This window comes from Oncorhynchus keta, unplaced genomic scaffold (genome assembly GCF_023373465.1).
Source record: "Oncorhynchus keta strain PuntledgeMale-10-30-2019 unplaced genomic scaffold, Oket_V2 Un_contig_6263_pilon_pilon, whole genome shotgun sequence".
NCBI classification, from domain to species: domain Eukaryota; kingdom Metazoa; phylum Chordata; class Actinopteri; order Salmoniformes; family Salmonidae; genus Oncorhynchus; species Oncorhynchus keta.
The window spans coordinates 430,972-443,761 of NW_026288764.1; the positions used below are offsets into that span (position 1 = coordinate 430,972).

The following is a 12,790-nucleotide window of genomic DNA, read 5'->3' on the forward strand; positions in this document are numbered from 1 at the left end:
TTGAAAATACAATTATTGAAAATTTTCTTAATTCCAAGATAGCTAAACCCTTGTCTTTAACTTCATCTGAAAGTTTCAGTACTGATTATTTTAAACTCAAGAACATGTTTTATAACAGTCATCTCAGTAGGAAATATGCTAGCATGAATGCCATTGATTGCTAGACTGTGAGACATAAGCTAGGTTTCCTTCCAATTGGCAAAATATTTTCACGTGAATATTCAAAACACTGCATAAAGAAAATATGCTAATATTTCCCCCAGTGGTGGGTATCCACCAAACGGACTTCACGTAGTGCACACAAAATGTACGTTTCTGCTTACGTTTTCATGTACCGAAAAAAAATCTAAAGTTCAATGTGTTTCCATCACATTTTCAACTCTACCGACTCTGTGTTAAATAGTAAATGTGCCTTCTCTGGTCTTGGCACGTGTGCTCTAGCCAACAGCTTGTAGATACAGTGCGGGTAGGCTAGTCTATTATGGATAAGAGCAAGATTATTTCTGTTTGTCATACGGAAGTTAAGCACCAACCATCAGGTCACCAGAATAAGGCCCCTGATATTTATTGGAAGGAGCATCAAGCTCATCATCCTGCACTTTCACCACCCTGTGCAGTTCATCATCATTTATTTTATCTGTAGTACTGCATGGTTTCCTGAGTCGTAGTGGGAGGACCACTCACCATATAATCGCATGTCTCCAAGTTTACTTTGATATGATGGTTATTTCCACCACCATTTCTCGCATAATACATTTTACATACACAAAAAGATCCCACCATGTCCAACAAACAAATGATCTGTTGGCATTTATAAAATTGTACCGAAACTTCCTGTTTCCCATCACAGCTGATTTTTTTATGTATACGGTATGGCTCGCATAAAAACTGTGGATGGAAACGTGGTTACAGGTGTAATTTCACTAATTAATCAAAAGACACATTCCTGGGCAAATTTACAAAATGAATAAAATGAAGCAAAGATTTCTCACGTACCATTGTATTATTTATTCACTTGTAATACTGTGTAAAATGAAATGCAATTTTGGGAGATCTTAAAACACATCACTTCATTCCATAAAGTCTAAGGCCGTCCTCAGTTGACCCAAGGAATAACTGCCAAAATAAAGATAACACCAATGTCTTAAAGTCCCAGTGCAGTCAAAAACGTGATTTTCTTGTGTTTTATAAACAGTGTACAGTATTTCCACACAATAAGGTTGGACTAATACTGTGACAATGTGAGAATACTGATAATGCCCTTTTTCTCCCCAATTTTGTAATATCCAATTGCAATCTTGCCTCATCGCTGGAACACGGGAGCGGGCAACAGTCGAGTTATGCGTCCTCTCAAACATGACCGCGCTTCTTAACACCTGCCGGCTTAACCCGGAAGCCAGCTGCACCAATGTGTCAGAGGAAACACTGTTCAACTCACGATGGAAGTCAACCTGCAGGCACCCGGCCCGCCACAAGGAGTCTCTAGAGCGGATTGAGCCAAGTAAAAGCCCTGGGTCAATTGTGCACCGCCCAATGCGACTCCCGGTCGAGGCCAAACCACTCCGCCAATAAGTTAGTTTTCAGTTTTCTCCTCCCCACTAAGGCCAGGCTCAGACTCATTCTTGCTTGAGAAATTTCTCTTTGCTAAGAAGCTTGTATCTTTTTTACAATTTTAAATAAAAACAATCACAGTAAGGTCTTAATTGATACTCAGAAATTATTTGATATTGAGATAAAAACAGCTGCATTGGACCTTTTAACAGGGCGTTGGTCACCACGAATTGCCAGAACAGCTTAAATACACCTTGCATCGATTCTACAAGTGTCTGGAACTCTATTGAGGGAAGCGACACCAGACTTCCACGAGAAATTCCATAATTTGGTGTTTTGTTGATGGTGGTGGAAAACGATATTTCAGGCGCTGCTCCAGAATCTCCCATGAGTGGCCTGCCGAGTGGTGCAGCAGTCTAAGGCACTGCATCGCAGTGCTAGAGGCGGTACTACAGATCCGGGTTTGATCCCGTGCTGTGTCGCCATGAGACGGCATACAATTGGCCCAGCGTCGTCCTGGTTAGGGGAGGGTTTGGCTGGCTAGGATGTCCTTGTCCAATCACACTCTGGGGTCCGGGTGCATGCACTTCGATCACCAGCTGTACTGTGTTTCCTCCGACACATTGGTGTGTCTGGCTTCCAGCAGTGTGTCAAGAAGCAGTGAGGCTTGGCGGGGTTGTGTTTCGGAGGACCTTTACCTCTCCTGAGTCCGTACAGGAGTTGCAGCGATAGGACATGACTGTAACTACCAATTGGATATCAGAAAAAGAGGTAAAAATATATAAAAATAATATTACTATCTCCATGAGTGATTAATTCGGTTGAGATCTGCTGACTGAAACATACACACACACACACCCTTTAAACCCCCTATACACTTTTGAGACCCTTAATTAACTCAGGAACTACACCTGTGTGTAATCACCTGCTTTCAATATACTTTCTATCCCTCATTTACTCAAATGTTTCCTTTATTTTGGCAGTTACCTGTATGTATACAATAGGTATATAGTTGGCATTGACATCACTGATCACACATTATTATATTCTCATTATGTTTCTATAGAGCCTTCACAATGACGTGTGTGTTCTTACGTGCTACCAGGCAGGTACCAACCCACACCCAACACACACACACACACACACACACTCACACACACACTCTCAGATAGCCCACCACACCACAGCACACACCTTGACCCAACACACTGAGGTAGATAGCCCACTTATCTCATTCTCTGTTCTTTACTTTTGTAATTATATAGCTTATTACCTGGTGACAAAGGCATTGTCTTGAGGCCTTGCCATCTCTGTTAAGAGGTTAATGCCCCAGCCCCAGCATCAATTCCAACAGCCACACCCAAGCTCAGTCCCAGTTCTAGACCCAGTCCAAGATGATACTGTAAAAGCCCAAGTCACAGTCCCAGTTCCATAGCCCAAATCCCAAACCAAAAACCAGTTATAGCCCCAGCCCCAGCCCAAGCCCCATGCAGGTAATGTGTGAGCCCTAGCCAAGGAGCAGGTTAGTTACCAAGATTTGCCTGTGACTGTGTCACTCCCCTCAGCACAGCACAGGTGGACATGTGGGGTATGCTGCCAAATACTTTTGGTTTAGAGGGAGGGAGGGGTGTTGGTTGTTGGGTGGGTGTGCACTTTTGTTTTGTCTTTTATGTAACAGTTTGGTGGTAAGGTTAATTTTCCTCTCCCTGCCGAAGCTGACACACCTTCAGTGCAAATTTGAGCTCTTCTGTCGTCTCTTACTCACTCTCTCTCTCTATATATCTCTCTCTCACTTTTGCATGCCTGCCACAGAGGACAGGACTCTGCTTCCTGACAGACAGGGACCAAGAGTAGAGTGAGAAGAAGAAACTGAAATACAAAACACCTGTCTTTGTTAAAAGGTCAGTAACTCTATTTCTGTTTTTTTCTTCTCATTTCAGTCTTGTGTTTTTTTTAAATTAGTTCTCACAGACTCATTAGTCAAGATTTCTAGTGGAGAGATTGTAGGGCTATTCAATATTCATATATCATGCATGGTATACCCTCAGGGTTAGTTACATACTGTACATTATAGAGTCTGCACTGCATACAGACTCATCTACTATGTGCTTTGCCTCAGTATCAAGTCACTAATCCTTTCCTACACACTGACAGAGTGAGTGCATTTCAATCAGTTCAACATGCTTTCAAATGTTTCCAAAGTGTGACTTTCTAGTAAAAGGAGAGGCTGGGAGAGACTTGAACAACTTTGCTAAAAAAGTCTCACTGTATTTAGGAAACCATTCAAATGATGAGGACTTTTTGAATAGATTGCAATGCACTAAATCTGGCACTGTGTGTGTTATTTATGTAATGAATTAATAATTACACAATTAAATCATGCACATGAATGTTTTTTTGTGTAACATAATAACTTGGCATGACATTTTCTTATTGTCGTTACACTTCCCCAAGAGCATCAGCAATGTAATACTTGAATGGTTTTAAGAATATGTAACACACTGCGTTAAGACAATGACAGGATACCAATTTGGAATTATTTATTCAAAATGTTATTTCAGGAAAACATTCTATACAGTTGGAGTTTTGTGTCCATGACATAAAATGAACAGATTTTATATAAAAGAAAACTCTCATTGCCCAGAAACAGATAGAATCCAACCTGCTCACAATTGTCAAGGCCAGAGATATCTATATATGGTTATATAAGGTGTGAATCAAAAGTGGACCATCACACTCTCCCAAAAGCAGTGAGTGGGTGGGTGGGTGCTTGCGTGCAGTCTTTTGTTATGGCATACTGGATACTTTTACTCTGGCTTGTTCACAAACATTTTGGGAATAGCCTCCCTCCCTCTATTTGCACAGCTATAGTGTGGTGTGTGGCAATGCAACAGGCAGTACAACACAATGCCCAGGCATTCAGTATATAGACTCTAGAGTGAGTGTGGTGCCAACATCACACATGGTAATGGCACTGCCTCTTTCTCTCATACTCCCCTGGTGCTGTGACTCAAAATCACAATATTTTTACTATCATGTCAAGTCTCTTCATGTTCAGTCGGTTAGTGTTACTGCAGGACTCGACATTAATCCATGTCCTCTTGCCCGGGACAAGTAAAAAACTATCACGTAGAAAATCACAATGCCACACAATTAGGCTTCTCCGATCAGAATTGGATCAGAATTGGATCAAAGTGTCCTCCGGATGCAATGTTTTTGTCACTATCCTCCCAATCTCTGCACAGCATATCAGAGTATAATTATTGTAGGCCTGCATTGACAGGCACAAGCGATCTTTCAATCATGCAGTCGCAAGATGCGTTATTGGATCAAAGCGAGCCGCATTTGCACATTTGTTGATAACAATTTCTAGGACGTTATTTGCCCAGTTATATAAAATGTTTGGTCAGCAATGAAAATCATGGAAAAGTAATGTACTCATGTATAACCGCAAATGGCCAACACTCAGTTGATACAGGTGCACAGTTGATGAAACCAATGCTGCACACTCCAGTTGTAAAACCGTCTTTCAAGCACTCAAAATTGGCTATTCAATAGTTACGAAGTTAAAAAATATTCTTAAAGTAGCCTAATTTACAAGTAACACTTATGCTGTCATAACCTTACAAATAGATAAACATATTAGTTAGCTACTTCATCCACCTTAGCCATTTGTTCCCTGGTTTATTGAATGAGGGAATTATTTCATAAAGACAATAAAAAGTATATGGTTGTAATTATAATGTTGCAGAGCAACCAACACTCATTCAGGAGATTCCAGGAGAGCTACTGGGTGTGCAGGCTTTTGCTCCAGACCTGCTCGAACACACCACATTGTAAAAAAAATCAGCTGCACAACAGGACCTTGAAAAGCTGACTGCTGTGTTTGAGCAGAGTTGTATAACGAGCCTGCACACCCAGTAGCGCTCCAGATTAAGGTTTGACAGAGCACACTGTTTTTTTTTTACAGTAGCCTATCAGTGCAGTATTTTACTTTATAGGGGGTTAAGTGCCTTACTCAAGGTCAGAATGTCAGGAGATACAATATATGGGATCAGAGACCAGCAGCCTTCCATAGTCAATACCAGTGATAATAATATATATGCCATTTAGCAGACGCTTTTATCCAAAGCGACTTACAGTCATGTGTGCATACATTCTACGTATGGTATAATGAAGGTTATTTTGTGACACAATTTTCAGTCACCTTTTTTAACCTTTTTATTAATTTTTGGACAAGTGACTTTAGCTTTCGGACAAGTAAACAATCTGTCCTACTTGTCTAAAGGACAAGTGGCTGAAGCAGTTTGTGTCAAGCCCTGTACTGTAAATGGCACATACAGTGGGACAAAAAAGTATTAAGTCAGCCACCAAAAGATGAGAGAGGCCTGTAATTTTCATCATAGGTACACTTCAACTACGACAGACAAAATGAGGGGAAAAAATCCAGAAAATCACATTGTACGATTTTTAATGAATTTATTTGCAAATTATGGTGGAAAATAAGTATTTGGTCACCTACAAACAAGCAAGATTTCTGGCTCTCACAGACCTGTAACTTCTTCTTTAAGAGGCTCCTCTGTCCTCCACTCGTTACCTGTATTAATGGCACCTGTTTGAACTTGTTATCAGTATAAAAGACACCTGTCCACAACCTCAAACAGTCACACTACAAACACCACTATGGCCAAGACCAACGAGCAGTCAAAGGACACCAGAAACAAAATTGTAGACCTGCACCAGTTTGGGAAGAGGAAATGAAAGACATACAAGACCACTGACAATCTCCCTCGATCTGGGGCTCCACGTAAGATCTCACCCCGTGGGGTCAAAATTATCACAAGAACGGTGAGCAAAAAATCCCAGAACCACATGGGGGGACCTAGTGAATGACCTGCAGAGAGCTGGGACCAAAATAACAAAGCCTACCATCAGTAACACACTACGCCGCCAGGGACTCAAATCCTGCAGTGCCAGGTGTGTCCCCCTGCTTAAGCCAGTACATGTCCAGGCCCGTCCGAAGTTTGCTGGAGAGCATCTGGATGATCCAGAAGAAGATTGGGAGAATGTCATATGGTCAGATGAAATGTCATATGGTCAGATGAAACCAAAATATTTTTGGTAAAAACTCAACTCGTCGTGTTTGGAGGACAAAGAATGCTGAGTTGCATCCAAAGAACACCATACCTACTGTGAAGCATGGGGGTGGAAACATCATGCTTTGGGGCTGTTTCTCTGCAAAGGGACCAGGACGACTGATCCGTGTAAAGGAAAGAATGAATGGGGCCATGTATCGTGAGATTTTGAGTGAAAACCTCCTTCCATCAGCAAGGGCATTGAAGATGAAACGTAGCTGGGTCTTTCAGCATGACAATGATCCCAAACACACTGCCCGGGCAACGAAGGAGTGGCTTCGTAAGAAGCGTTTCAAGGTCCTGGAGTGGCCTAGCCAGTCTCCAGATCTCAACTCAGATCTCAGATCTCAGATCTCTCCATAGAAAATCTTTGGGTCCTCCCGGGTGGCGCAGTGGTTAAGGGCACTGTACTGCAGCGCCAGCTTTTCCATCAGAGACTCTGGGTTCACTCCCAGGCTCTGTCGTAACAGACCGGGAGGTCCGTGGGGCGATGCACACTTGGCCTAGCGTCGTCCGGGTTAGGGAAGGCTTGGCCGGTAGGGATGTCCTTGTCTCATCACGCACTAGTGACTCCTGTGGCGGGCCGGGGGCAGTGTGCGCTAACCAAGGTTGCCAGGTGCACGGTGTTTCCTCCAACACATTGATGCGGCTGGCTTCCGGGTCGGATGCGCGCTGTGTTAAAAAGCAGTGCGGCTTGGTTGGGTTGTGGATCGGAGGATGCATGACTCTCAACCTTAGTCTCTCCCGAGCCCGTACGGGAGTTGCAACAATGAGACAAGATAGTAGCTACTATACCACAAAAATTGTTTTTTATTTATTTTTTTATCTATAGAAAATCTTTGGAGGGAGTTGAAAGCCCAGCAACAGCCCCAAAACATCACTGCTCTAGAGGAGATCTGCATGAAGGAATGGGCCAAAATACCAGCAACAGTGTGTGAAAACCTTGTGAAGACTTACAGAAAACGTTTGACCTCTGTCATTGCCAACAAATACTTTTGACCACGTTTGACCAAATACTTATTTTCCACCATAATTTGCAAATAAATTCATTAAAAATCCTACAATGTGATTTTCTGAAATGTTTTTCTCATTTTGTCTGTCATAGTTTTTAGTTTTTTTTTGTCTGTTATATGATGAAAATTACAGGCCTCTCTCATCTTTTTTAAGTGGGAGAACTTGCACAATTGGTGGCTGACTAAATACTTTTTTGCCCCACTGGAATAGTTGCATGGTAGAATAAGAGTAATGCAGTATGGGAAGAGAGACGGGCTCCCATAGGCCTACCACTGTCCCATCTCTGCACTGTGTGAGTGTGTGATAGTGAGCGTATGTGTGAGTACCATCCTCCTCCTCCACCATAGCGTGGACACAGGTGTGTGTGTGTGTGTGTGTGTGTGTGTGTGTGTGTGTGTGTGTGTGTGTGTGTGTGTGTGTGTGTGTGTGTGTGTGTGTGTGTGTGTGTGTGTGTGTAAACAGCAATGACAGAGCAGAGCAGCTTTAATAGAGGGTGGGAGGAGGCTTGTAAGAGGGTATCGTGGGTGGGGGGCCTGATCTGTGCCAAAAAAGCAAGTTTGGTGGATTTGTGTACTTTGTGTTACTCACGAACAAACGCCTTTCTTAAACCTTCAGGTATGCACTCACACACCCAGAGGTCTCTCCTTCTTTCTTTCTCTTTCCCTTCCCCCTCTCTCTCCTTCTTTCTTTCTCTTTCATTTCCCTCTCTCTCCTTCTTTCTTTCTATTTCCTTTCCCCCTCTCTCTCTCTCTCTCTCTCTCTCTCTCTCTCTCTCTCTCTCTCTCTCTCTCTCTCTACTAATCAATAACTTGAGATTGTCCTCAACTAACCCTGTCTTTTCCCCAATGATAAATGCATCTAAGATTGTACTTGGTAATAGACAACTGTGAACCAAGACTGTCGTTATAGTATGGTAAAAATAATCGTATTGGCTTTAGATCGGTATTGACATATACAGTAAACTACTTATAATAATTTTAACTGCAGTAGAATTTCAAACTCCAAATATATATGACATGACATCTAAAGATCTTCTTAAATGTCTCCTTTATTGTTTTGAAACACAAAGCATTCTGTATCTGACGTGATAGTGATACTGTACGTCCTTGAGAGTTAGTTATGTAGGTGTTTCCTGTGAGGCCAACTGAGCTCATCAAAAATAGTCCTTGTAACCACTGGCAACCCCTTGAGCAGAGCTCACTTTCCACCTCTACTAGCTTTCCTCCCTCCACTAAATTACACAAATACCTTCACAGGCACGACTCAGACGATCAAGCCAAATTAACTGAAAGTGAATTAACAAGACAACAACAGATGTAGAATGTTAAGATTAGAGACATTTATTTATCTTTTTGTCCAGGGACAGAACAGAAACAGAAAATTAGACCACATTAATTTCGTAATGTCTTTCAAAGATCTGGGTTGAAGAAGTGGGTCCACCCACCTGTGTGATGCGGGTAGGGGATGGCAGTTTAAAGAATACATGAGTGTGTGGGTTAGCATTACTCTGTAGCATGCTGTACTTCGGATGGCTGCATTGATCCACCCACCCAACCCAGACACACAGCAGCTTGTGTGGTTCATGAAAGCACATTACTGTACATTCCCATGCTCAGAGAGGACATGGTCTGAAGATAGATACAGTAATGTACAAGACGATCCAGTACAGTACAGTAACTGATAGACCAAAAGCAACTGAAGGCATACTGTATGTGTGAATGCTTGTTTTAGAGTGTGTGTGCGGGGGGGGGCACTATGTGAGTGTGTGTGTTCATGCTTGTACATGCATGGATGTCTGTCTGTGTGTATGTGTGTGTGTAAATCTGTGCAGCTGTGTATTCATATTATTTTGTCTGTCTGTCTATGTCTTTCTTTCTGTATGTGTGTACCTGTCTCTGTGTGTATGTTCCATAGTTGTGTGTGTGCCTTGGTGTGACAGCCATCTGTCTCCCTTGCCCTGCAGCCTGGCTGCTTTTAATTAGGAGGTGCCAGAGAGCCCCAGGGCAGACAGAGGTTCTCTCTCCTCTCCTCTCCTCTCCTCTCCTCTCCTCTCCTCTCCTCTCCTCTCCTCTCCTCTCCTCTCCTCTCCTCTCCTCTCCTCTCCTCTCCTCTCCTCTCCCCTCTCCTCTCCTCTCCTCTCCTATCCTCTCCTCTCCTCTCCCTCCATGCCTCAGCATTGCCTCCCCCACGTTATCACTAACAGCGCCGGGACATGTCCTCACACACATACACACACACATACACGCACCCAAGCTCACAGACACACACAGTGTAAACACACACACACACTTCTACATAAACGCTTTTATGCAACTGCGAACCACCTGTGAAATAATCCAGCCAAGGTAGTGCCACCTCTTTCTGGCTGGCTATGCTTTATCATGGTTGTGAATAGATGCTGTCTTACAGAATATCTCTCAAGAGCATGTACAGTCTGTATGTACGCGCCAGTGCCTCCCCTCTGGCAGAAGCCTCCCGTCCAGATTAGGATGTTCAGAAACAGACAAAACAAGAGGAATTCAGAGCAGAAATAGATACATTATGTCAGCAGAAAAAGCTCTGAACCTCAACTCACCCTGAATGGTGGGCTGCTCGGAGGTGAGCTGTATATTGACCTTGTTGAAGTGTGTGTGTGTGTGTGTGTGTGTGTGTGTGTGTGTGTGTGTGTGTGTGTGTGTGTGTGTGTGTGTGTGTGTGTGTGTGTGTGTGTGTGTGTGTGTGTGTGTGTGTGTGTGTGTGTGTGTGTGTGTGTGTGTGTGTGTGTGTGTGTGTGTGTGTGTGTCTGTGTGCAAGTTTGTCTGTGTGCTGTCCTTGGAGATGTTTTTTTAAAGAGGTCAGCCTGGCTGGTGGAAGATGAGAGTGGGTCTATCTACAATGGGCATAATATCTGGCAGAGCTGAAATGTGGGGGTACCTCCACTGCCTCGGCAGCTGCCTGCAGCTTCTTTCCCACAGCAACCTTGTCCTTCAGACAACAAGAGGCATAGGGTGAAGAGTGGGGGTTGTGGCAGGTGGGTGGATTGGACGGGGAATGGTAAAATGACTAGACTCTGGGTTAGTCTACTCTTACCCACAAAACAGCACAGACCCCTACAAGTCAGCAGAAACATACAGTTGTTGAATTACCTTATTGGTCTAAAGGCCTTATCTCCCTTGAAATCAGTTAATGTTGTTGATGATCGAGATCGAGAAAGCCCTGTTTGCCTAACTAACTTTAGACTGTGCCTTTCTGCCAGCCCCTCCTCATGGGTAAGAGATATGGAGCGATGAGTGATGAGTTCTCTGGTTGAGCTGTCATGCTGTGAACTCAGCGGGTGGCAGCAAACAGGTACACCAGTGCCCAACACTTACTCAGACCCAGTCTCCTGCCTCCTGCTCCTGAGCTGAGTGAGAACAGACTGCACAACGAACCCTGTAAGACAAGTCAAACTGAGATAGACCAGTAGTTAATAACCCCTTACAGCATGGGAACTGTCTAGTGATAGAATTGCAGAGAAGTTGACATTTGATAACATTATGTATGTAATATGGAAATCCAACACTGATGGTACAACGTTCAGTCTTTCCAGGATTCCGCATTTCTTTGATTGTAAATTGTCTTTTGCGAAATTGACAATTCCCCTCATATTATGCGAGAGCTTGCAAATTTCACCAATCCCTGCACTATTTCTGCATAAAACAGTCAAATCATCGCAATATTATATTATAATGATCCATCACCGCAGTACAAAAAGAGGACTTACAATTTCAACCAATCACTGCACATTTACCCAATAATATGGTTCAATCAAGTCACATATACACAACCTTTTTCCCCCTTCAGTGCATTTTTGCAATTTTTTACATATCTGTAAAATATTCAAGTTCTCAGATTTTAAATTAATAGATTTTAGATGTGTATTAAAATGGGGTTTGCCACGAAACACTATACACTGAGTGTACAAAACATTAAGAATACTTTCTCTTTCCATGACTGACCAGGTGAATCCAAGTGAAAGCTATGATCCCTTATTGATGTCACTTGTTAAATCCACTCCAATCAGTGTAGATGAAGGTTAAAGAAGGATTTTTAAGCCTTGAGACTATTGAGACATGGATTATGTACAGCATGTCTGCCATTCTGAGGGTGAATGGACAATACAAATATTTAAATGCCTTTGAATGGGCTATGGTAGTAGGTGCCAGGCTCACCAGTTGGTGTCAAGAACTGCAACGCTGCTGTTTTTTTTTTACGCTCAACAGTTTCCCATGTGTAACAAGAATGGTCCATCACTCAAAGGACATCCAGCCAACTTGACATAACTGTGGGAAGAGTCCATGCCCTGATGAATTGAGGCTGTTCTGAGGGCCTCAAAGCGTAGACAGGTGTTCTTAACGTGGAAATTACAGCGTTTTAACTACTTTGCAGATATGAAACAAACAGACAATCATAATATCAGTCAAAATTACAAAAACAGATGAATGTAACTAAGGCTAGGAATGTAAATGCAATCAAATTTGCAAGGGCAAGGATCACAAGTGAGTCATAATGTGGCTAATATGCTAGCATATCTATTTATTTAGCAAGCTTAAGACACGTAGCCTAACGATAGTTATTTAGCTGCTAGGAGGAATCATGTCATGTCATTGGAGGAGTTAGTGAGTGAATTACTTTTCTCCCTCATATAGATTATCGGTGGCTATGCACTGCTAGAGATGCAGGTGTCATTTGGTTAGCTAGCGAGAACTTGAACATCTGCGATCCAGTTAACATATCGCAAATTCACTCTGAACGCAAAGGGTGGCTACTTTGAAAAATCTCAAATATATTTTGATTTGTTTAATGCTTTTTTGGTTACTACATGATTCCATATGTGTTATTTCATAGTATTGATGTCTTCACTATTATTCTACAATGTCGAAAATAATAAAAAAATAAAGAAAAACCCTTGAATGAGTAGGTGTGTCTAAACCTTTGACTTGTACTGTATATTGATGTCACAGATGATTCCTTTGAATAGTTATTTATTATAAAAGGTATTATTTGTCACATTTGTCTGTGTAAAACCTTGCAGTGCTACTTTTTTTATCTGAGAGTGAGGCACTACAGTT

General features: G+C 42.4%; 1 protein-coding gene across 1 annotated transcript in view; it reads left to right on the top strand.

Moving 5' to 3' along the window:
* Nucleotides 1–3,243: 3,243 nt before the first annotated feature.
* Nucleotides 3,244–12,790, top strand: part of LOC118387947 (zinc finger and BTB domain-containing protein 7C) — a 31,708-nt gene continuing 22,161 nt past the window's right edge. The window contains exon 1 of the mRNA XM_035776815.2: nucleotides 3,244–3,452. The gene's annotated coding sequence lies outside the window, so the exon portion shown is untranslated. The remainder of the gene's footprint in view (nucleotides 3,453–12,790) is intronic.